The 25087-nt window shown below is 43.7% G+C and overlaps 1 protein-coding gene across 1 annotated transcript in view; it reads right to left on the reverse strand.

Annotated features, from left to right (window-relative positions):
* The window catches only part of LOC138371915 (tripartite motif-containing protein 59-like), a 78491-nt gene extending 54071 nt beyond the window's left edge, over positions 1–24420 (reverse strand). The window contains exon 1 of the mRNA XM_069336966.1: positions 24188–24420. The gene's annotated coding sequence lies outside the window, so the exon portion shown is untranslated. The remainder of the gene's footprint in view (positions 1–24187) is intronic.
* Positions 24421–25087: the final 667 nt, after the last annotated feature.

A 25087-nucleotide genomic window follows, 5' to 3' on the forward strand; every position in this document is an offset into this window, starting at 1 on the left:
GGAGGGCCGCCACTGAACACAAAAATGACACACCCCCGGCCCGACCAACGAAGCACCAACAAACCCTGGACCCCTCCAGAATGCAGCAGCCCCACCCTGCGCCAGAAAAGATGGAGACTGCTGCCATCAAACAACCAAAACGCTAAAACCGAAGGAGCAAGAAAACTCAGCGACTCGACCCCCAGAGGCAAAGGCCCAAAGGAAAGAGCCGACGAAAAAACACACCGGAACCGAAGGGGCACTACCAACCGAGGAGAAGACAGAGCACGCTGACCAGAGACCAGGATGGTGCAAGCGGCGCACGAACAGGCCGGAAGTGAAACGACGCACAAGACAGCTAACTAACGGTGCAGAAGCAACACCAAGACCGAAAGCAAGCTGAAACGGCTCCGCCTGCGCCGCACGAAAAGAGGCGACAGTATGTGGCAAGACGACGGCCCCCAACCCCCACTAGAAAACCAAGCCGAGAGTAAACCAAGCGAACAAGAGTAACCACCTAAGAAGGGACAGGAAAAGGAAGGACCGCCAAAATACCCCATACTGCCGCCAAGAGAAGCACGCAGGTGGGACACCTACCACGAAGCCACCCGACCACCAACCGGAGGCGAGACCACGAGGCAGAACATAAGCAGCCCCGACAAGGCCCCCCCCCGAGCCCAGGAAAAGGCGGAGCCGCGAGAAGATCTCGGGCGCGACCACCGAAACCCAGGCGGCACAAGGAGATGGAACGTCTGCCGAACAGAAAAACTCCCCAAAGCATGCAAGCCCGCCAGGAGTTCAGAAACGACGGGTCCAACGCGAGACATCGCAAGATCCCCCCCCCCCCCAAAAAAAAAACGGCAGGGCAAGCTAGGAAAACCAAAGAAGGCGGAAGGGTCGCCGCCAGAACAGGACCCGAACCAAGGGGCACGAACAACTGCAATAGACCGAGACAAAGAAGCACATCACAGGACACAGGCTGACCAACGCCTAAGAACACACGCAGAACATCCCTGCTGCAGAGGAGGCAGGAAGAAAGAGCAGAAGCACAAAAAAACCCAGGAGAACAACCAGGGGTGGACAATCAGGCAGGGACAAAAACCCCACGCAATCCCCAGGCACAAAACGGCAGCAAAGTGCCACTCCACAACCGGACACAGGAACAAGGACACGCCACCGTGAAACACGGTACCAATGCACACGTGTAGCAGCCGCAACAGGCACCACTGCAACATGCAACATGTAAATAGCAACTCCCCTCTGCAAAGGCAGAGAACGGAGCAGGCCGACCCCAGACAGGGCCAACGGAGACACGACAAAACCCTGCAGGCCCAGAAACCTGCACCAGGCGACCGACGGCGGAGAAACCCCGCTCGATACCTGCTGGATGAGGTACTGGGAGCTCTTTTACACCTGAAGCCCGGCCCAAGGTCAGGCCAGACCGGCCAGAGGATGGCCCACCAGGCAGCTGCGAGGAGCAGTCCACCGGCCCACATACCCCCCAACCAGGACGGGCCGGAACTGCCATACGAAAACAGGCCAGTGCGCCCTGGAAGTCCACGGACGAACCAGCAAGAAGGCTTATGCTCGCAAGTAGGTCGTGTAACAAGCACAGACCACTGATGGTAATACAGTGTTCCCCAAAAAGTGCCAACAGCACCACTGCACTCCACTGGTACTATCCCGCAAGTTCTACCAGATAGGCGGGACCCAAGAGCCAGAGCTCAAATCCTGCAAGCACAGCCAGGAGCCTTACCAGGTGAGTACAGAACCAACCCTACAACCCCCACACCTCACAACATTAAAAAGGGAGGGTCCCCTGAATGACTCCAGCATGGGTTGGACATGCACATGAGGGGGACAGGAAGGGGTGATAAAGGGACAGTCATTGGTGTGCGAACGGTCTCAGTCGTACAAAATATACCTAAATAAAGACAGGTATATAAACACCGCCGCATCCAGCGCCCGGCCAAAAGACGCCAGACCTCAGAAACTCACCTGGCGAATGGTGGCACGAACTTGACACGACTCAACCGTGCCCAGAACTTGGGAGCACCGCCAGGTGAAGACGCCAGAGCCGGACCCGCAGGAGAACGGAGAGGCGAAGGAGGCGGTCCACACCCATGACACAGGGAAAACCGCGGTGTCCTCCCCACAATTGGGAACCAGGACACCCCCGGCGCGAAGGGGCACATACCGCAGCCAGGGAGAAGAACGAGAGGCGAAGCACTGTAGCAAAAAAGGGCGCAAAACCCCAGCACTGAAACACCGCCCAGACCAAAACAAACTCCACGGCGCATGCGCATAACACGCTGGCCGAACCGCACACCCTCCCTGCGGGAAGGTGCCAGCCAGGACTACTGCACGAGAAAAGGAGCCAAAAGAGGAAGCAGGAACAAGAAAACCGGCCAAAGAAGCAAAGAGCCCAAAAAGGAACCCAACCGGGCGACAAGTAGCCCAACCGGGCGACAAGTAGCCCAACCGGGCGACAAGTAGCCCAACCGGGTGACAAGTAGCCCAACCGGGTGACAAGTAGCCCAACCGGGCGACAAGTAGCCCAACAGGGCGACAAGTACGAGGAGCCGACAGACGTTCCAATAATGCGGGAAGTAGCGAAAAACCTTCCCGTACCCTCGAGAACACAGAAGCCAACACTAGTCCCGAAGGCACACGAAGGCGCAGGCGCACCCGATGATCAGAAGTCACGCAGAACCCCATCGAACGGGGAAACATGACAAAAACACCGTCCCAAAAAGGGGGGGGGGGGAGGAAACATCCACCCACAGGACGGAACCAACCGACTCAAAGGCCAAGGAACCGAGCCCGGGGAGGGGCCGACATCCAACAGCACGTACGGCGAGTGGGGAGGAAAGACCCCACTCCGCGTAACCACAAGCCCCGCCTAGAGGGGGATAAAAACCCCCACGGGGTCTAACGGGGCCAAGGCCCCCCCAAGTCAGCCCCTCCCCAGCCCCGGGAACCTACACGACAGGCCCCGGGAACCTACACGACAGGCCCCGGGGCCGAGCCGTTCCCCCAAAGCCCCGGCCATACCAGAAAACCGGGGCAGCCGTGAAAACACTAAGGAAGGGAGCCCACTGGCAGACTCATACAACACGGCTGGAGGAACAGGCCCAAATGCCCCCGTCACTACCCCGGAAGGGGAATTCCCCGAGACTGCCCGAGTCTCAACACCACCAAAAACCCCGCCCCGAACCTAGAGACGGTAAGGAACCGGATGCAGGCAGGAAGGGTGAACCAGGGGAAAGACAAGGGGGCGTGGATGGAACCGAAGCAACCAACACCCCCAAGTCCCAAAACGAACTACAACGGGGCAGCCCCGGGGCTCCCGGGGAGGAAACCACGAGAACGTTGCCACCACCAAGGCTCAAGTGCAACGCCCCTGCTGCCCGCACTCGCTTTGTTAGCACAACTGGGTAACCGAGCCACAACGAGCAACCAAACTCGCAGGACTCCGGGTCGAAGGTGTCACCGTCCCCACAGGCAGCAGACGGAGGCAAAACAGAGAGTCACCCAGAGACAAAAGGTGAGAGCAGCCCTCAAACTCGCTGGAAGCGAGGGGGGGACTCTGGGGTCACATCCATCGGACCCGCGCGCCCCCAGGGGTTTCCCAGGGTCCCGAGCGTTTACTTTAAGAGGACTCGCGCTCAGGTAATCCCAGGCAGGGTACTGCTAACCGGCACCCAAAGCTACCAAACAACTTTCTAAGAGCTGAACCCCCGGGACGTGTACACTCACGGGGACCTAGCAGGGGTACCACCAGAAAATACTCAGAACACAAGGGACACAAGGGGCAAGAACGAAGACAGACCCCCCACCAGGTAGATAAACAAAAAGAAAAAGAAAACCCCGCAAGAGGACAGCGTACCCAAGCGGAACAGAGCCGGCCGCTATGATTGGTAAAGACAAGCTGCACAGTACCCCGCGCCCCACCAGTGCAAACACTGCCCCTTACTCTAAGGCGAACAAGGGAGACAGAACACCCGAGCACACAAAGAGCGGCCGAAAACCAAGCAGTAAACGGCCAAGCTGGGGCAGGACCCAAGAAACTTGTGGAAGGTGGCCCCAAGCCCCAAGGGCAGTACTTACAGGGCACCTAGGGAAGGGATCCCTAGGCGCATGCAGCCCGAATACTGAAGAATCACTCCCGGCTCACGCACCACCTAGACAACAGACACCACACTCTAGGTACAGTGCTGAAACAACCACTGGAGCCGGAGCACATAACCATTGCCTATAGCATCAGCCGAAGAACTGATGGGTGGATAGCCGGCGTGGGAGGTCTGGGGCTCCCCCTTCCCCCTCCCGGGGAGGGGGGAGCTGCGCAGACAGCGGCGCGGTGACGTATGACGTCATACTAGTTTCCTTGTTTTCTGTTGAAAAGTTCTATCCACTAGTTCGGCTTAGGTAGCAATTTTCACCAGAATAGGGGTTTGTTTTGGAATGCTTACCTTTCTGGATGCTTGACCCGGTCGATGGCAGACATAGAATGCTTCCAACCACACGGGGGTTTCTATAGGCCATTGCTCCCCTTGCCTCTCTGAGGGGGCCAGGTTCTGGCTCGTGGTCCCCGGTAGGCCCTAGAACTCCATACACATGACTGATGCCAAAGTCTGACATTAGCATATCAGCCGGTAAAGCTCCGGGGAGCCGACGGGGCTCCCCCCAGAAAAGCAGCAGATCAATGAGTGTAGAATTCATCCTGCTGAGGTAAAGGTAATGCTGACAGATAATGCCCCAGCTCACCCCATTGCTAAATTAACATCGCCTGATGGCAAAATAACATGTATGGCTTTACCACCAAACACTACATCTGTAATACAGCCCATGGATTAGGGGTTATCTATGCTCTCAAAAGGCTTTGTCTGGCTAATGTCTGAGGCTAATGCCTGAGCTATGAATTTAGACATTATGGAAGTTCTGCTCTCTGAGGAAGACGAGATACTTAACCACTGCACTGCGCAACGAGCTTGTAGGCGCTCGACGGGTGGTGCGTAACACACCTCAGGGATCTTATAGGTATAGCGTATGATTCAAAACTCCCGCAGCTGCATGGGGTTCACATTAGCCTCCTCAGGGCTCTTATAAACAGACGTCATTTAAAAAAAAATCGTGGGCAACATTCCCGTGTGTAAGAGCCTCAGTACTGAGTGAGCAACCAAGGCTGGCGCATGCAGCATGAGCTCACAGCACTGCTGTTCAGCTTGTGACCACAGCATTGCCAAATAATGTCAAAATATATATGTAACTGGTATTATTTAGCCATGATAGGACGATAATAGCAGGATTGTGGTGATAATTAGTGTTGTGCATAGTATTGTGGGAGGTGGAATTTTGGTGAGGGAGGGAGGGAATCGAGGTAGCGTCAGTGTGTGGCAGCCACTCTTGTTTTGCTCACCATACTAGCTTAGTGGTTCACTATGGTGAACACAAATGTAGATACATATATATAATGTGTGTGTATACAGTGTAATAACAGCAACAGGAGTATATTGGGAGGAACCATTTTGGTGAGGGAGGTGGCATCGTACTCGTAGCATTGTCGTCTGCTGTGTGACTTGTCATGCAGTGTATGGTGGCCACTGTTCTGTTTGGACATAATACGAGTTTAGTTGTACGGTTATGGTGAATAAAACATGTTGATATTTATACATAATGTGTGTAAATAGTGTAATAAAAAAATAACAGTATGGTGGGAGGAGGAATGTTGGCGAGTAAGGTGTTGGAGAAGTGAGGGAGGGCTGGCTGGGTGTGGCAGCTCAATCTTGTTTTTTGGGCTCACCATACGAACTTAGTGGTTCGTTATGGTGAACACATATGTAGATGGTTATATACAATGTGTGTATATAGTGTAATAACAGCAAAAACACTGTTTGATCGTAGAATATAATATACACCTTACATCTTGTATAATCTATGACTGAACAACTGACCACTATCGTACCTTCCTCATAGCAAACATGGACATAACACCACCAGAAAGCAAGAAACTCTCATTCAGGCTACACAGTGAATCAGCTTTAGGCAATCTCTCAAATGCACTTCACAATATTAACTGAGAATCTGAATTCAAGAATACACAGGATATAAACTCATTAACTAACCTCTTTCTCTCCAAAACTCTAAGCTTCTACAAATACTCACTGTCCCCTCCTTATCAAACAAGTAACTGACAAAAGAATAAACAATCCGTGGCTGAACAAATCCACAAGGGCCGTGACGAGGATTCGAACCTGCGTCCGGGAGCATCCCAAACACTGCCTTAATCGACTGAGCTACGACAGAGTAAAAAGGGTTGAAACCAAAGTTCTACTGAACTTACTGGATCCCGTAGTCTCTCCGAGGCACAAACCGGGCTTTTACACCCCCCCCCTGCACCCGAGCTATGTCAATAGGCCGTTCTCCCTCTTCGCCCTTACATCATCACACACAGCCCAGACATTGCCTTAATCGACTGAGCTACGACAGGGTAAAAAGCCCTTTTTACCCTGTCGTAGCTCAGTAAAAAGCCCTAAAAAAGCCCTTTCAACCCTTTTTACCCTGTCGTAGCTCAGTCAATTAAGGCAGTGTCTGGGATGCTCCCGGACGCAGGTTCGAATCCTCGTCACGGCCCTTGTGGATTTGTTCATATGATGCATCACGTTAGTGTGATCTCTGTGTGTGATGATGTAAGGGCGAAGAGGGAGAACGGCCTATTGACATAGCTCGGGTGCAGGGGGGGTTGTGTAAAAGCCTGGTTTGTGCCTCGGAGAGGCTACGGGATCCAGTAAGTTCAGTAGAACTTCGGTTTCAACCCTTTTTACCCTGTCGTAGCTCAGTCGATTAAGGCAGTGTCTGGGATGCTCCCGGACGCAGGTTCGAATCCTTGTCACGGCCCTTGTGGATTTGTTCATTTGATGCGTCACGTTAGTGTGATCTCTGTGTGTGAATCCGTGGCTCACAAGTGGCATACTCAAATCAATCAACAAAAAACTTGAATATGAAAAGAAATCTAGGATTGGCCTAGTTACAAAGGAAGTAGTTAAAAGGTACTCATCAGTGCTTACCAGTATCATAAGAAAAGCTAAACTTTCATATTATGAGAATAGATTCAAAGAAGCAAAAGGCAACATGAAAAACACATGGAAAACCATCTCTAATATCCTAGGAACAAAACGACACTCCCACAACCAGAAAATACTCTCTAAGGATAGCTACATAGTGTCAACTGATTTAAAAATGGCAAATGAATTTAATAGCTTCTTTTCATCGGTTGGTGCTAACCTTGCCAGTAAAATCCCACAGACTCAGACACATATCTCTCAGGCAGCTATCCAAACTATCTTCTCCTTTCACCAGTCAGCCCGACAGATGTTGTGTCCATCATACACTCACTAAAAACCAAAGCTGGGAACATCAGTGAAATCCCATCCAATGTATACAAGAGCGCCTCCCATGCCCTTGCGCCACCTATAGCTCTGCTGTTCAACAAATCCCTAGAGTGTCATACCTTCTCTGATATTCTTAAAAAAGCAAGAGTAATGCCAGTTCATAAAGGAGGTAATCCGGCAAACATAAACAATTATAGACCAATATCAAACCTACCCATACTATCAAAAATATTTGAAAAAATTATCTACAAACAGCTCTACTCCTATCTCGTAAAATTCGACATTCTTAGCCCTTGTCAGTTTGGCTTCCACTCCCAAAAGAGTACCAACGATGCAATTATTAGTCTTTTTGATATAATTTACTCAGCCCTTGACAAAAATGAGTTTCCGATTAGACTCTTCATTGACCTGAGAAAGGCCTTTGATACTGTTAATCGCAACTACCTCTTACTTAAACTCCATCATTATGGTGTAACAGAGGGTGGGGCAAATAGCTCTCTTTAGTCCATTAGTTCGCCCCCCAGTTAGTCAACTATTCTAGAGTTCCCCCCAGAGTTCCTACTGCAACCTCTCTTGTTCAACACCTTGTAACCCAGGTATTTGATTACCTAGGTGCTACAACTACAAGGCACCGTAACTTGATCAGCTACCCGCAAACTCCAGAGAAACTTCAGAACCATTTCACTGCTACAACCGTATACGAGAACCAGAAGGGAAGAAATGGATAATGAAGTAATGAGTGAGGGTTTGGGGTGAGAGAGGTAGGGAGGTGGGAGGAGCGAGAAGGGTCGTCAGTTGAAAGGGAGAGTTTGGAGAGGGGCAGAGGGAGAAGAGAGAGAGTATGGAGATGAGTGGAGGTAGAGGTAGAAGGGTAGGTAGGTAGAAGTACAAAAGTAGATAGTTGAAGTAGTAGTGCTGCCACCATCCATTCTAGACAGTACATACATGACAAGGAATGGAACTTGTCTGTATCAAAAGATGTTAAATAAATAAATAAATATGTTTATTCAGGTAAGGTACATACATACAAGTGATGTTACATTAATGGATTGATATATAGATAGAGCTAGTACATACAATGCCTAAAGCCACTATTACGCAATGCGTTTCGGGCAAGAAAAACATAAATATCTAGAACTTAATACTAATTGAGCATAAAGAATAAAAAGTGTTGAGAACAAATACAAATAAAGATAAAAAAAAAGGGGGAACATGACTGAAAAAGCAGCACAAATACAATAGGTTGACAGTGTTGATTAAAAAAAATAACAGACATGGGTTGACAATAGAGGAGTGAGGTAGGTTACAGGGAATTTATTAGGTAGTGTTTAGTTTTTATCTTAAACTGGTTGAGAGAGGTACAGTCTTTAACATGGTTGGGAAGGTCATTCCACATTCTGGGTCCCTTGATTTGTAGAGCATTTCTAGTTTGATTAAGTCGTACTCTAGGAATATATTAGCATTTTTTTTTTTTTTTTTTTTTTTTTTTTTTTTTTGAGATATATACAAGAGTTGTTACATTCTTGTACATATGTCAACGGGAATCATGTTCCAGGCAAGATTCTTTAATCCCATAGTCTCAAGAGTACTCTACACTTTAGTTTGCATATTGTATCCAAAAATCCCAAATCTAGGAACAATTAAAATCAGATTAAAAGTGAGTGAATTTCTCAATAAATTCATCAAGTATATTTAAAAGGAGAGATATCATAATTCAAGTGTAATACAAACAAGTACAAACAAACTGAAGGTTCACTATTAAATTACAAAGTGAGCCATTACCCAAGAATTTGAGACTATTACCACTGTTTGCCCCTGCTAGTCACACAACACTAGTAAACACGACTAAGTCACCTTCCATGTTCAACTCACCAAGTGTCTGCCAATAGCTGGATAGAGAGTGAGAGGGGGACTGTAGTTGACAGAAACAGTCCCGCCCCGTCCGGCTGACAGCCTCCTTGGCTATGCTGTCCTCTGTTCTGCTCTGCTGGCTGTTCTCCTATTGCTTATCCTCCCGAATCTACAGCTCTCCGAGTACATATTGGGAAACCTAGTAGCTAACTCTGCCCACAAGTAGATAGCCCCAGGCACTCTACCAAGCCACACCTAAAACTGGCGGCTTGTTTGAAGGCTATCAGGCTACAATTATCAGATTAGCAGAAGCAAGGTGAAATTTGCTTGAGCTGACCTCAGGTCAACTTGAGGTCATTAACGCTTAGAGGTGTGAGTTTCAGGCCGACTGAATGACACCTTTTAAATCCTTGTCTGTGACTCATGATCTATATACAGTGGTACCTCGGAATGCGAGTGCCCCTGTATGCGAGTTTTTCGGAAGACGATCAGGATTTACTCCAAAAATATGTCTCGGAAGGCGAGGGTTACCTTGGGACGCGAGTTTGTTGATACGTGTACAGGCCGACTGGCGCGTGGTGGCATGGCGATCGCGCCTCAGTTTACCAGTGTCTCGTGTCCAGTGACTATCCCACCTGAATTCTTCACAAGGATTTACAGTTTTTTATCGGTTTTTTGGCCATTTGAGCATAAAAGTTGTCATTATATATCTTGCCATGGGTCTCAAGAAAGCCATTGGTAATGTTCAACATAAGAAAATAGCTGTGAGTAGAGGCAGTAGAGGATGTCCCTTCTTGATTAACCCCTGCACGCCTCACCCAATTTCGGCAAAAACGTCTTGGTGCAATTGTCAAGGACATATTTTTGTTGTTTTCATAAATGCTCAGGTAAAGTTAATGTCAAAATGTTTCCAAAGTCAACTATTTCCCTTTCAGAACACAGAGTAATGAAAACATTAAAAACATAAAAATAGAGTCTAATTAAAAAACTAACCTCACAACTCTTAGAGCGCCTAAAGGCGCTTTGCGCAGTGCAGTGGTTAAGAAAATGTGTGAAATATGGGAAGAACTGCAAAGTTTTGTTGAAAAAACTCACCCAGATAAAGCTGTAGCAGGCTATTGCATTGACCTTTTAAATGATAATGTGATGTCTTACTACAGACAAGTGTTAAAATGTAGGGAAAAACAAGTGTCATTAGATAAATTCTTAGTAAAACAATCAAGTCCTAGTGGTATGCAGGCAAAATGTGCCAGTGTGTGCATACCAGTAAAGTCCTCACTGCCTGATGTGATAATGGAAGGGGACTCCCCTTCCAAACAGTAACTCCTCTCTTCCTCCCACCTCCTCACCATCTTCCATACGCCTACAGCATTCAACAGCAAGGTAAGTAATAACTTGAACATAGTTTTGTAGGTTTATTTAGATGAATTAGGTATAAAAATTTAGTTTGATGTGGGGTTTTTGGGGTAGTCAGGAACGGATTAATTCATTTCCCTTTATTTCTTATGGGGAAATTAGCTTCAGAATGCGAGTTTTCGGAATACGAGGCGTCTCCAGGAACCAATTAAACTCTTAAACTGAGGTATGTCTGTATATATATATATATATATATATATATATATATATATATATATATATATATATATATATATATATATATATATATATATATATATATTATATATATATATATATATATATATATATATATATATTATATATATATATATATATATATATATATATATATATATATATATTATATATATATATATATTATATATATATATATATATATATATTATATATATATATATATATGTCGTACCTAGTAGCCAGAACGCACTTCTCAGCCTACTATGCATGGCCCGATTTGCCTAATAAGCCAAGTTTTCTTGAAGTAATATATTTTCTCTAATTTTTTTCTTATGAAATGATAAAGCTACCCATTTCATTCTATATGAGGTCAATTTTTTTTTATTGGAGTTAAAATTAACGTAGATATATGACTGAACCTAACCAACCCTACCTAACCTAACCTAACCTATCTTTATAGGTTAGATTAAGTTAGGTAGCCGAAAAAGTTAGGTTAGGTAAGGTTAGGTAGGTTAGGTAGTCGAAAAACAAATAATTCATGAAAACTTGGCTTATTAGGCAAATCGGGCCTTGTATAGTAGGCTGAGAAGTGCGTTCTGGCTACTAGGTACGACATATATATATATATATATATATATATATATATATATATATATATATATATATATATATATATATATATATATATATATATATATATAGGATTTGGGGACATATAGGGACATATATATAGGCCTGAGGTCATCAAGCCTCTCTTTTTTGGTGCCTCCCTCTGTGCTCTCAAAAAGAAGGACGAAGGAATCAGGCCAATCGCTGTTGGCAACACTCTCCGACACCTGATTGCCAAGGCTGCTACGAGGGTTGTCAGCCAGCAAGCGGCTGAATTGCTGAAACCAATCCAGCTAGGATTTGGAATCCCCCAAGGCTGTGAAGCGGCTGCCCATGCAGCAGGAGCATACATCACCAACATTTCTGATGAAAAGGCCCTGCTCAAACTGGACTTTAAGAATGCCTTCAACATGGTAAGAAGAGATGCAGTACTTTGTGCCGTGCATCGCCATTTCCGGCCCCTCTACCCGTTCATACTATCGTGCTACAGTGGTGAGTCAAAACTGCTCTTTGGTGAACATGAAATCAGATCATGTGAAGGTGTTCAGCAAGGTGATCCTCTTGCTCCCCTTCTTTTCTGGTTAGTCTTAAAAGAAATCACCGAAGGTTGTCCAGCGAGTTCAACATCTAGTTTTTGGATGATGGCACTATAGCTGGCACCATAGACCACCTCTTGTCAGATATCAGGAAAATAAGGGAGCAAGAAGTAAGCCTGGGTCTCGTCCTGAACCCTTCCAAGTGTGAAGTAGTCACTTCCAACCCAGACATCGTAGCTAGAATAAGGTCTGCCTTGCCTGGAGCCCATGTCATTAGGGCCGAGAACAGCACCCTCCTTGGAGCTCCCCTCGGGTCTAACGCCATTGAGGAGATCCTCGACAAGAAAATCGCAGACCTTAGGAGGATGGAAGACAGAATAGGTGACATCGATGCCCACGATGCTTTTTATCTCCTCACCAAATGCCTATCCCTTCCGAGGCTAACCTACTTTCTGAGGTGCGCCCCATCTTACGACAACCCAAAGCTTGAAGAGTATGACCTCTTACTGAAGACCATGCTGGAAAAAGTTGTTAACCTCTCCCTCAACGAATGCCAGTGGAAACAAGCAACTCTTCCTGTTAGGCTCGGTGGCTTGGGTGTCCGCACCGCCACCCAAATTGCTGTCCCAGCCTTCCTGTCTTCCTCCTCAGCATCAGATGACCTGGTTAAGGAAATTCTACCTTACACCCTGAGTGATGTAGCGGGGATACAGGACCCCCACTACACGGAATGCAACACGAAATGGGGTGCCATGACAGACCCAGCACTCAGACCAGCCATGCCGAAAGCCAAGAAACAATCCAGTTGGGACAGCCCCATTGTAGACAAAGAAGCCACAGCTTTGCTGGAGGCAGCAACAACCCCCAGTGATCGTGCATGCCTCACAGCTGTGCAGGCTTCCCATGCAGGGGACTTCCTTCTGGCAGTCCCTATGTCTGCGACAGGCACACGTCTTGATCCGCAAGAGCTCCGTATTGCAGTCGCTCTCCGCCTTGCTGCCCCTATCCACACTGTTCACAGGTGTATTTGCGGCGAGGCTGATGCTGACGAATATGGATTGCATGGCCTGCACTGTGGAAAATCGGGTGGTTGGCACACTAGACACGACGAAGTCAACGACATCATTAAAAGAAGTCTTGCCTCTGCTCAGTGTCCAGCGGAGAGAGCCCCCCGCAACCTACTGAACCATGACTCTGTTAGCTTTGCCGGCCGACCAGACGGAATCACACTGCGTCCGTGGAAGGGTGGCAGGCAGTTAGCATGGGACTATACTTGCGTATCCACCCTAGCAACGACATACATCACCCTCTCTGCCGGCACAGCAGGAGCCGCAGCGACACACAGAGAAAAACAAAAGTCAGTCAAGTACAGGCAATTAGATCAACGGTACAACTTCGTTCCAATAGGGTCTGAGACCCTAGGCCCATGGGGTGAGAGTGCAAGAAGGTTTCTTAAGGATCTTGGTTCCAAGCTCATTGACACCACAAGAGACCCTAGAGCAGCAAGTTTTCTCTTTCAGCGCCTCAGTGTCGCGATCCAGAGGGGAAATGCCCTCTGCATCCTCGGTTCCTGCCCGGCGTCGGAGGAGTTAGAGGAAATCTACAGCCTCTAGGAAGCGAACTTTTTCTTGTGTCCTCTTAATGTTCATTTTTTGTATAAAATCAGATATGTAACTGTATAACCTTGCATAATAAAGTGTACATCATAATAAAAAAAAAGGGGGGTGGTAGGAGAAGTGAACACTCTTTCGTATTCAGAGTTAAATGGCAAGTTTTTCCCTGAATGCTCTGTGTTCCCTTCTCTGAGGCTGTGGGTCCCTATAATTGCACCAGTGGTGGTACCCCCCTATATATATATATATATATATATATATATATATATATATATATATATATATATATATATTAAATACAACAAAACAAAACACCTTTACGGTGTTACAATGGAATCCGAGGCCATGCCCTACCTTGAGGTGCTTCCGGAGCTTAGTGTCCCCGCGGCCCGGTCGTCGACCAGGCCTCCTTGGCCCTGGGCTATATCCAATCCTATCATAGTGATAGACACCAATGTGTAGCCATCAATGATATAACCTCTCCCACTCTACCAATAAAAGTGCGGAGTGCCACAGGGCAGCATCTTAGGACCTCTCCTATTTCTTATATACATGAATGATCTGCCTAATGTCTCTAACATTCTGAAACCTATATTGTTTGCTGATGATACTACCCTCATCTACTCTAACCCCAACCTACATACACTAAATAATGTTGTTAATAATGAACTAAAAAAGTCCACTATGGATGTCAATCAACAAACTATCACTTAACATAGAAAAGACCTACTACATCTTATTTGGTAGCAAATCAACAAATGCAATTCAGTTTCAGATAGACAATGTTAACATTAGTAATAAAAATGATGGAAAGTTTCATGGCCTATTCCTAGACAAGAGACTTAACTTCAGCACCCACATACAACACATAACTAAGAAAGTCTCTAAAACAGTTGGTATACTCTCCAAAATCAGATATTATGTACCCAACTCTGCTCTCATCTCACTATATTATGCACTTATCTATCCCTATCTTAATTATGGTATCTGTGCATGGGGTTCAACCACTGCAAACCACCTCAAGTCCATCATTACCCAGCAAAAATCTGCTATCAGAACAATAACCAATTCTGCTTTCAGACAACACTCAGCTCCCTTGTTTAACTCCCTAAACATGCTAAATATAATCTCACTCCACACATTCTCTGGTGTCAATTACATTTACAAAACCCTGTTCTTAAATGCAAATCCTGCACTGAAACTCTCTCTGGACAGATGTAATAGGACCCATTATCAACACACCAGAAATAAATATCTCTGTGATATCCCCAGAGTCAAACTTAATCTGAGTAAACACTATACAAATAAAGGGATCCAGTCTATGGAACTCACTCCCTAATGAATTGAAAAGCTGTCCAACTTTGGCGTCATTCAAAAACAAAACTAAAAAGTACCTAATTTCATCTTCATAGTTTTCTACCTTGTTGCTTTAAAATTGCACTGTATCTAGTGCTACCCAATCTTGATGTACCCAATCCAAACAACTTTACCATTGTGATCATTGCTGTCTTCTTATATGTGCTATCAATTTGCTGTATCGTCCCTATTAATCTTTGTTTAAATTACCAATCAAGCTGTCAATGCAATCAATCAGAGCTTTAATATACCAATGTGCTTTAATATACCTACTAATCTCTCTCATCTCATTTTTTTCTTGCAATGTATCTTATCATTTTATTAATTCTGCTAGAATTTACCTACTTAAAATTATCTGTTAGATTAAGGACCTGCCCGAAACGCTGTGCGTATTAGCGGCTTTACAAGATTGTAAATACCATGCTATGTATTCTCACAAACCCAATGTACCTTCTTGTATAAAAATAAATAAATAAATAAATAAATTATATATATATATATATATATATATATATATATATATATATATATATATATATATATATATATATATATATATATATATATTTATTTATATATATATATATATATATACACAAAGCAGAACGCTTTAAAAGAGACCAACGTCGTCTATGCCTTCAAATGCCCACTTGGGGACTGTAAGCTCCAAAAAACCCAGTATATAGGCAAGACAACAACATCTCTTTCTAGGCGTTTAACGATGCATAAACAACAGGGCTCCATTAAGGAACATATAATCTCTTCCCACAACCAAACCATCGCCAGAGAAATCCTAGTAAACAACACAGAAATCATCGATAGATACAGCGATAGCAGGCGGCTTGACGTTTGCGAGGCACTACACATAAAGAAGTCAACACCAGCAATCAACAGCCAATTAATGCACCACTATATTCTACCCACCTCAAGACTCCGCTCCAATATAGAAGCATCAAGAAATATGGACCAATAGGCTTTCTACAATCACTTCCATTTCAAAACCCATTGTTTCGTGTTCTGTCTTGTGTTGATGAAATTAATACCCTATTAATGCCACTTCACCCCATCCACCTAACTCAAAAGTAGATATAAACAAAATCGGAGATGCGTAAGTTCTATTCAGTTGTGTATTTGTAAACTAAAGTCTTTGAAAATATATATATATATATATATATATATATATATATATATATATATATATATATATAAATATATATATGTCGTACCTAATAGCCAGAACGCACTTCTCGGCCTACTATGCAAGGCCTGATTTGCCTAATAAGCCAAGTTTTCCTGAATTAATATATTTTCTCTAATTTTTTTCTTATGAAATGATAAAGCTACCCATTTCATTATGTATGAGGTCAATTTTATTTTATTGGAGTTAAAATTAACGTAGATATATGACCGAACCTAACCAACCCTACCTAACCTAACCTAACCTATCTTTATAGGTTAGGTTAGGTTAGGTTAGGTAGCCGAAAAAGTTAGGTTAGGTTAGGTTAGGTAGTCGAAAAACAATTCATGAAACTTGGCTTATTAGGCAAATCGGGCTTTGCATAGTAAGCTGAGAAGTGCATTCTGGCTACTAGGTAAGACATATATATATATATATATGTCTCTGTAGGGTAAGGCAGGTCCTAGTCAATAACGGCTTCTCCAATGGTTTCATCGAAGACATCATAAGAAGGAAAGTGAAAAGCCATGCAACCTCCGAAGAGACAACTAACACAACACCTATACCCCCTATTAGACTATTTTACAGGAACTTCTTTTCCACAGCTCATAAAACGGAGGAAAGGGTCCTGAAAGATATTGTTAATAGAAACGTTATCCCTACAGACAAAAATCAGAGGATACAACTGACGATTTACTATAAAACCAGAAAAACGGCCAGCCTACTCATGAGAAACTCTCCAGACACAAAACAGAACGCTTTAAAAGAGACTAACGTCGTCTATGCCTTCAAATGCCCACTTGGGAACTGTAAGCTCCAAAAAAACCAGTATATAGGCAAGACAACAACATCTCTTTCTAGGCGTTTAACGATGCATAAGCAACAGGGCTCCATTAAGGAACATATAATCTCTTCCCATAACCAAACCATCGCCAGAGAAATCCTAGTAAACAACACAGAAATCATCGATAGATACAGCGATAGCAGGCGGCTTGACGTTTGCGAGGCACTACACATCAAGAAGTCAACACCAGCAATCAACAGCCAATTATTGCACAACTATATTCTACCCACCTCAAGACCCCGCTCCAATATAGAAGCATCAAGAAATATGGACCAATAGGCTTTCTACAAACACTTCTATTCAATACCCATTGTTTCTGTTCTGTCTTGTGTTGATACTTTTAATACCCTATTAATATCCCCTATTGTTCTGTCTTGTGTTAATGCCACATCACCCTTCCCACCTCACTCAAATGTAGATATAAAATCAGAGAAACGCAAGTTCTAATCAGTTGTGTATTTGTGAAGTCTTTGAAAATGTAATAAGTTTTACGAAACGCGCCCGTGTCGCGTCAGACTAGAAATAAAAATGAATTTTTGAGAAGTGATTTTTTATTTACCTCCAACAGTGAAGCGTAATGTACGAAAGATTGAGAAAATTTGTGTTAGAATTATTAATCTTACTTTTTCGGTCATATTTAATAATATATGTCTACAGGAAAGACTGCTACCAAAATATACTAATATATATATATATATATATATATATATATATATATATATATATATATATAAGCCCTATAATTTTGAGCATAGCGATGAACCCCGAGCGCTCCATCGCCTAGTGCCCAAAATTTGCTCAACTTCCCAGCTCCATCACGGCTAAAGTATGTCACGTACAATATTTATTTTTTAGTTTCCCGTGATCAGAGACTTTATTTTAACATTAGAAGAGAAAAAAAATTTTGCCAAGAATTTATTTCCTGCACACAGGGGCGGGGGTGCCATATTTGGAGCCCGGGCAACACAGTGACTAATAAGGATACAAAGTATGCTCTCGGACACAAGTTCGAATCCTCGTCACGGCCCCTTGTGGATTTGTGATTTGTTCATACAAAGGCTAGTAGAACACTAGAAAACTTCAAGAAATATTCAATTAAAGATGCAATTTACAACTAGGCCAAAGAATGGAGCGAGTTAAAGGTCACCACATTAAAGAATGCATGGAATAAAATTCTGAGTCCGGTACCTGGTTAGAATGAAGATGAAGATTACTATGATTTTGAGGGCTATGATAATGCGATTTTCGAGACATTCAGAGATGCAGGTGAGGAAGATTTGCAACTTTCTGATGTGAATGCATGGTTAGATAATGATGCTGATGATCCAGGTTATGGTGAATTAACTGATGACGAGATTATCTAGTCTGTTACTGGTAATAATGATGAAGATGTGGAAGAGGAAGATGATAGTGTGTTATCTATTCCATATGCTGCATCATTGCAAAAGGTTAATGATCTGCTTGATTTGGTTATTGTAACTGATAATGAAGAGCTGACAGATTATTACCTGCACCTAAAAGACATGAAAGATATTATAATGAAGCACACGACAAAGAAACAATCTAAGATTCCAAAGTTTTTGGTACGGTTTCACAGTAGGCCTACAGGACCAGCACCCAGCACTAGCAAAGACACACCTTCTGAGGATGCCCAGGCAACTGGACCAGCACCCAGCACTAGCAAGGACACACCTTCTGAGGATGCCCAGGCCACTAGACCAGCACTAGCCATAACTTACCTGGGAGTACCAATTGAGCTGTACAGCACAATTCTAATGACATTAAATGTACAAAGTGTAGTTTATATGATATAAGTGCACTGCAGTAGTGTGATTCTAGTGGTCTGTACTTTATGTACAGACTGTAGTGTATAATGTACATTTGTTAGAAAAGTTACTGTTCTTTAAACAATTTATATTCATGTGTGTGGCACTCTCAGGATATTAAGGCTAACAAAGTTTGCACTACAAAACTCAACTGGTAGGGTCAGTACAGTACTGCAACGTGCAATATCATTTTATTTCATTGCAATACAAATTCTTTATTATTTAAATTTTTCATAAGGCAAATGTGGACTGGCATATGCATTAATGTGATTGTATTTTTTTTTTGGGGGGGGGGAAGGGGGTTGCTGGGGCCGAACGGATGGAATGAATTCCACACTGTAATGAATCGGCTATGCCCCATATAGTTCATTCAAGCGAGGACACACATTTAATTCTACATTTACTGTCTACATTTAATGTCATCTAATTTCATGCATTTCTTTGATAAAGTGTTTACTCGTGTCCTTTATGGTCTTGGTTATTTGAAACTGTTGGCCAAATTAACCTTAAATTATAGCTCCGAACATCATCCTGCTTGGGGACTTCAACCTACGGCACCTGAAATGGAAGCACCTGGCTAATACAGTAATATCAGAAAGAATACCAGGAAGTAGCCTAAATGAACAGGCACATGCAAATGACCTGCTACGGATGTGCGACAGGTTTGCCTTAAACCAGCAAATAGTAGAACCAACTAGGAAGGAGAACACGCTGGACCTCATTTTCACTAATAATGATGAATTGATCAGGTACATAATGATTACAAATACTGTTACTCAGATCACAACTTAATTGAAGTTATGACAATCATGGGGAGTAGACCTTCAAAACCAGTCCAGATTCCCGGTGGAGGAGATTTCAGCAAATTCAACTTCAATAATAAACAGATAAACTGGGAGCGAATAAACCAGGACTTCACAGAAATAAACTGGGAAGAACAGCTAGGAAATGCAAACCTGAACCAGTGCCTGGAAAAAATAAGCTCAGTAGCACTAGAAATATGTTCAAACCGCATACCTCTAAGAAAAAAGAGGAAGAGATGCAGATTGGAACGGGAACGTCGTTCCCTATACTGTATAGGCGAAGAAAACGAATCGCGGAACAACTTGAGAGTCGCACCCTATCTCAAGAACGGCGAAGAAGGTTAGGTAGAGAAATAGAAACAATTGAACGGAAGCTACAAGAATCATACAGAACCCAGGAGAGGCAAAGAGAGCAAAAGGCCATCAGTGAAATAGAAAGAAATCCGAAATATTTTTTCTCCTATGCAAAATCAAGATCAAAAACCACATCTAGTATCGGGCCCCTGCGAAAGGGAGATGGAACTTTCACCGATGACAACAAAGAAATGAGCGAGCTACTGAGGACGCAGTACGACTCTGTTTTCAGCGAGCCATTAAACACACTAAAGATTGATAACCCAAATGAATTTTTCATGGATACGATACCAACATCAAATCATATATCAGACGTCACCCTATCCCCACTGGATTTTGAAGAAACCATAAACAGTATGCCTATGCACTCTGCACCAGGCCCGGATTCTTGGAACTCCATATTCATAAAGAACTGTAAAAAACCACTATCGCAGGCCCTCCACATTCTGTGGAGACAAAGCCTAGATACTGGTGTTATTCCTGATATACTAAAAACAGCAGAGATAGCACCACTTCATAAAGGAGGAAATAAGGCAGAGGCAAAAAATTACAGACCAATAGCGCTAACATCGCACATCATAAAAATTTTTGAGAGAGTGCTAAGAAGTAAAATCACAAAATACATGGAATCACAGCAACTCCATAACCCCAGACAACATGGTTTCAGAACAGGGCGCTCTTGCCTGTCGCAGTTGCTGGACCACTATGATATGGCATTAGGTGCTATGGAAGACAAACATAACGCGGATGTAATATACACAGATTTCGCAAAAGCTTTTGATAAATGTGACCATGGTGTTATTGCACATAAAATGCGTTCAAAAGGAATTACCGGAAAAATAGGCAGATGGATCTACAATTTCCTGACCAACAGAACCCAATGTGTAATAGTCAACAAAATAAAATCCAGCCCATCAACCGTGAAGAGCTCAGTCCAACAGGGTACTGTGCTTGCTCCAGTACTTTTTCTCATCCTCATTTCGGACATAGTCAAGAACACAACCTATAGCACTGTATCATCCTTTGCAGATGACACTAGGATCTTCATGAGGGTAGGCAACATAGAGGACACGGCGAACCTCCAGTCAGATGTAGATCAGGTCTTTCTATGGGCTACAGAAAATAATATGGTGTTTAACGAAGATAAGTTCCAGCTCATGCGCTATGGAAAAAATGAAAATATAAAAACGGAAACCACGTACAAAACTCAGGCACATCATAACATAGAACGAAAAGGCAATGTAAAGGATCTGGGTGTACTCATGTCGGAAGACCTTACCTTTAAAGAACACAATAAAGTAGCCGTCACAACTGCAAGAAAAATGACAGGTTGGATAACAAGAACTTTTCACACTAGAGATGCTATACCGATGATGATACTTTTCAAAACGCTTGTGCTCTCTAGAGTGGAGTACTGCTGCACAATGACAGCACCTTTCAAAGCTGGAGAAATTACTGACCTGGAGAGCGTGCAGAGATCCTTTACTGCTAGAATCCACTCAGTAAAACATCTAAACTATTGGGACCGACTAAAGAGGCTAAAACTGTACTCCCTTGAGCGCAGGCGGGAGAGGTACATAATAATTTACATGTGGAAAATATTAGAGGGGCTGGTCCCAAACCTGCACACAGAAATAACATCACATGAGACCAGAAGACATGGCAGGATGTGCAGAATACCCCCGTTGAAAAACAGAGGTGCAACTGGTACTCTGAGAGAGAACTCTATCAACATCAGAGGTCCGAGACTGTTCAACACGCTTCCACTACACATAAGGGGCATAACTGGCCGACCCCTCACAGTGTTCAAGAGAGAACTGGATAAGCACCTCCAAAGGATACCTGATCAACCAGGCTGTGACTCGTACGTCAGGCTGCGAGCAGCCGCGTCCAACAGCCTGGTTGATCAGTCCGGCAACCAGGAGGCCTGGTCGACGACCGGGCCGCGGGGACGCTAAGCCCCGGAAGCACCTCAAGGTAACCTCAAGGTATGTTCTGATATGTTCAAAGAAAATGTTATGAGGAATAGCTCACTTGCTTTTCTAAATTAGACCTTGTATTTCCATCCTGTAATTAATGTAAATAAACTACTGTACTGTTGCTAGAACTACTGACTCCATAATGTAATACAGTAGTCTATGCTTGTCATCCTTAAGTATCACCTTCTTTGTACTAATTTTTTATTTTCCTTGAACATTCTCATTTTGTTAGCTTACGTCTCTAATAGTATTAAGTGTTTTATCCCGTCACAACTTTAATTTAAAAATGTCTATATTATTATTAATTTTGCCTGAAACGCTTTGCGTAATAGTGGCTTCATTAGTATGTGTAACTTCTGTCCCTTCAATTGAACAATATTCTTATGTTCTTTGTACACACAATCTTTTGAATAAATAATAATATTATTATTATTATTTACACAGAAAATCACACTAAAGTGAAATACATCAATGAGAAAATTCCCTCGGGCTGTGAGATGATGCAAACCTGCAATGTTTGCATTACCTCACAGCCTCAGTGGATTGTTCATTGATGTATATCACCTTAGTGTGATTTTCTGTGTATCTGAAGTTGTGCATACAATGTTGAACTACAGTACTTTATCCTTCACCTGAGTGCTTGGGGGTCTTACATAAAACTTGGACTGGCTTCAGGACTGTGATATCAGGATATCACAGACTTCCTGTGATATCAGTAGAAATCCGATTGTAAGAAAGTCAGTGGTGGTACAGTAGTAGAGTATGCAGCTGGCAATGCCTTGGTCATGGGTTTGCAACATTACACAGTCCCAGTGGTATTTCTCATTATTATTATTATTATAAAAGTTATCATTATTCAATAAGCCAATGTCCACACCCCAACAATGCCATTGGCATATAATTTACCCCAACAATTCTACTGGCCTACATCTACACCTCCAACAATTCCATAGTCCTATTTCCATACCCCAACATTATTGTTGAAGAAAAAAAAAATGCTGTTTGTTGACCAACTTGTATATTGGCTATTTTCTACCATGTTCCCCCCCTTTTTTCATCTTTTATTATTTTTATTTTTTTCTTTCAATGCAATTATACTTTAAGCTTAATTACTATTAAGTTTTAGTCTAAGTGTTTTTTCCCCACCTCACCTTGCCCAAAACGCTATGCGTACTAGTGGCTTTAGGTATTGTATGTACTAGCTCTATCTTTAAATCAAACAGAATGTTTGTACTGTAACTCTGCAACTATGTATGTACTTTGCCTAAATAAATTTTTATTATTTTTATTATTAACAATTGTATGTTGGGGGTGTAAGACAATGGTGGAGCAGAAAGCTCAGTACTCACTTCCCCCCTTCAGAGCAGGAGAGATTGCTGAAATAGAGGGAATACAGAGAACATATACGGCACGCATCGTTGAGATAAAACACCTAAATTATTGGGATCGTCTCAAAGCTCTCCGAATGTACTCTCTAGAAAGGAGACGAGAGATACCAAATAATATACACCTGGAAAATACTGGAGAGCCAGGTCCCAAATCTACACAGTAAAATAACAACGTACTGGAGTGAATGATATGGAAGAAAATGCAGGATTGAACCAGTGAAGAGCAGAGGTGCCATAGGCACAATCAGAGAACATAAGAACATAAGAGCAAAGGCAACTGCAGACGGCCTATTGGCCCATACGAGGCAGCTCCTATCTATAACCACCCAATCCCACTCATTTACATGTCCAACCCGCGCTTGAAACAATCATGGGACCCCACCTCCACCACGTTACGTGGTAATTGGTTCCACAAATCAACAATCAACAACCCTGTTACCGAACCAGTATTTACCCAAGTCTTTCCTAAATCTAAATTTATCCAATTTATACCCATTGTTTCGTGTTCTGTCTTGTGCTGATACTTTTCATACCCTATTAATATCCCCTTTGTTGTGTCCATTCATCCACTTGTAAACCTCTATCATGTCACCCCTAACTCTTCGCTGTATAAACATCAGAGGCCCACGGTTGTTCAACGTTCTCCCAGTGACTATAAGAAATATTGCCGGAACAACCGTGGACATCTTCAAGAGAAAACTGGACTGTTTTCTAAGAGAAGTTCCGGATCAGCCAGGCTGTGGTGGGTATGTGGCCCTGCGGGCCGCTCCAAGCAACAGCCTGGTGGACCAAACTCTCACAAGTCGAGCCTTTCCTTTGGCCGGGCTTGGGAGGTAGAAGAACTCCCAGAACCCCATCAACCAGGTAATGCACTCAAGTACTTACAGAGGATGATGAGAGTGCGAGGAACAAGGTGGTCAGGTGGCGCCAGTGACTCCTTCCTTCAACAGTTTTGTCTCTCCCTCGTGGTATATCCTCAATGTCTTCAGTGGTGTGGCCTCACCACACACTTACACTGCCATAAGTGTCCTGAGAGTACTGTGGGAGGGACAATTTGGCGGGTATTGTGGACACAGGTCTTTAAGACAGGCGAACTTCACGAGTCGTGGAGACGTCTATAGCAACCTTTGTTGTGATGACGTCACTCGCTCGCTCGCTTACTCGCCACGTCGCTCTTCTCATTTTCTTTGGTTACTGATCTTTGCCGACGTTAATTTACTTGAGACACTAATATTGGTGGCCTCAACGAGGACAGGAAGTTGGCGGCTTCTCAAAGGTCCTACCCATTTGCCTGGACGATCTTTTCTATCTGTATTTTAAAACCCAGTAGAGTTTTGGCGTTTACCTTACCTACTTTTTGGCGGGTAGGCTGTTCCACGGGTTTACAACCATACGGGTGAAAAAGCATCTCCTGTTTTCTATCCTACATTGTGGCTTGTTGAGCTTGAACCCGTTCCTCCTCGTTCGTGTTACATCTGACCTTTTGAAGAAAGTGTCCGGATCAACATCGTCCAAATTGTTGAGTATTTTAAGTGTTTCGATGAGCTCCGCCCTGTCATGCCTGGTTTGCTGTGCTGTTTGGCCAGTGGCCCACAACCCTTCCTGATACGAGAGATGACTAATCTCTGGTATGATTTTTGTTGCCCGGTGTTGCATCTTCTCCAGAGCAGCTATGTCTTTCTGAAGATAAGGTCTCAATGCCTGTATGCAATAATCCAGGTGGGGGCGCACCAGAGACTTATACAATTGAAGGACTACTTTAGTTTACTTGAAAGTAAAGGCACG

This window comes from Procambarus clarkii, chromosome 37, assembly GCF_040958095.1.
Source record: "Procambarus clarkii isolate CNS0578487 chromosome 37, FALCON_Pclarkii_2.0, whole genome shotgun sequence".
In the NCBI taxonomy this organism is placed as follows: Eukaryota; Metazoa; Arthropoda; class Malacostraca; order Decapoda; family Cambaridae; genus Procambarus; species Procambarus clarkii.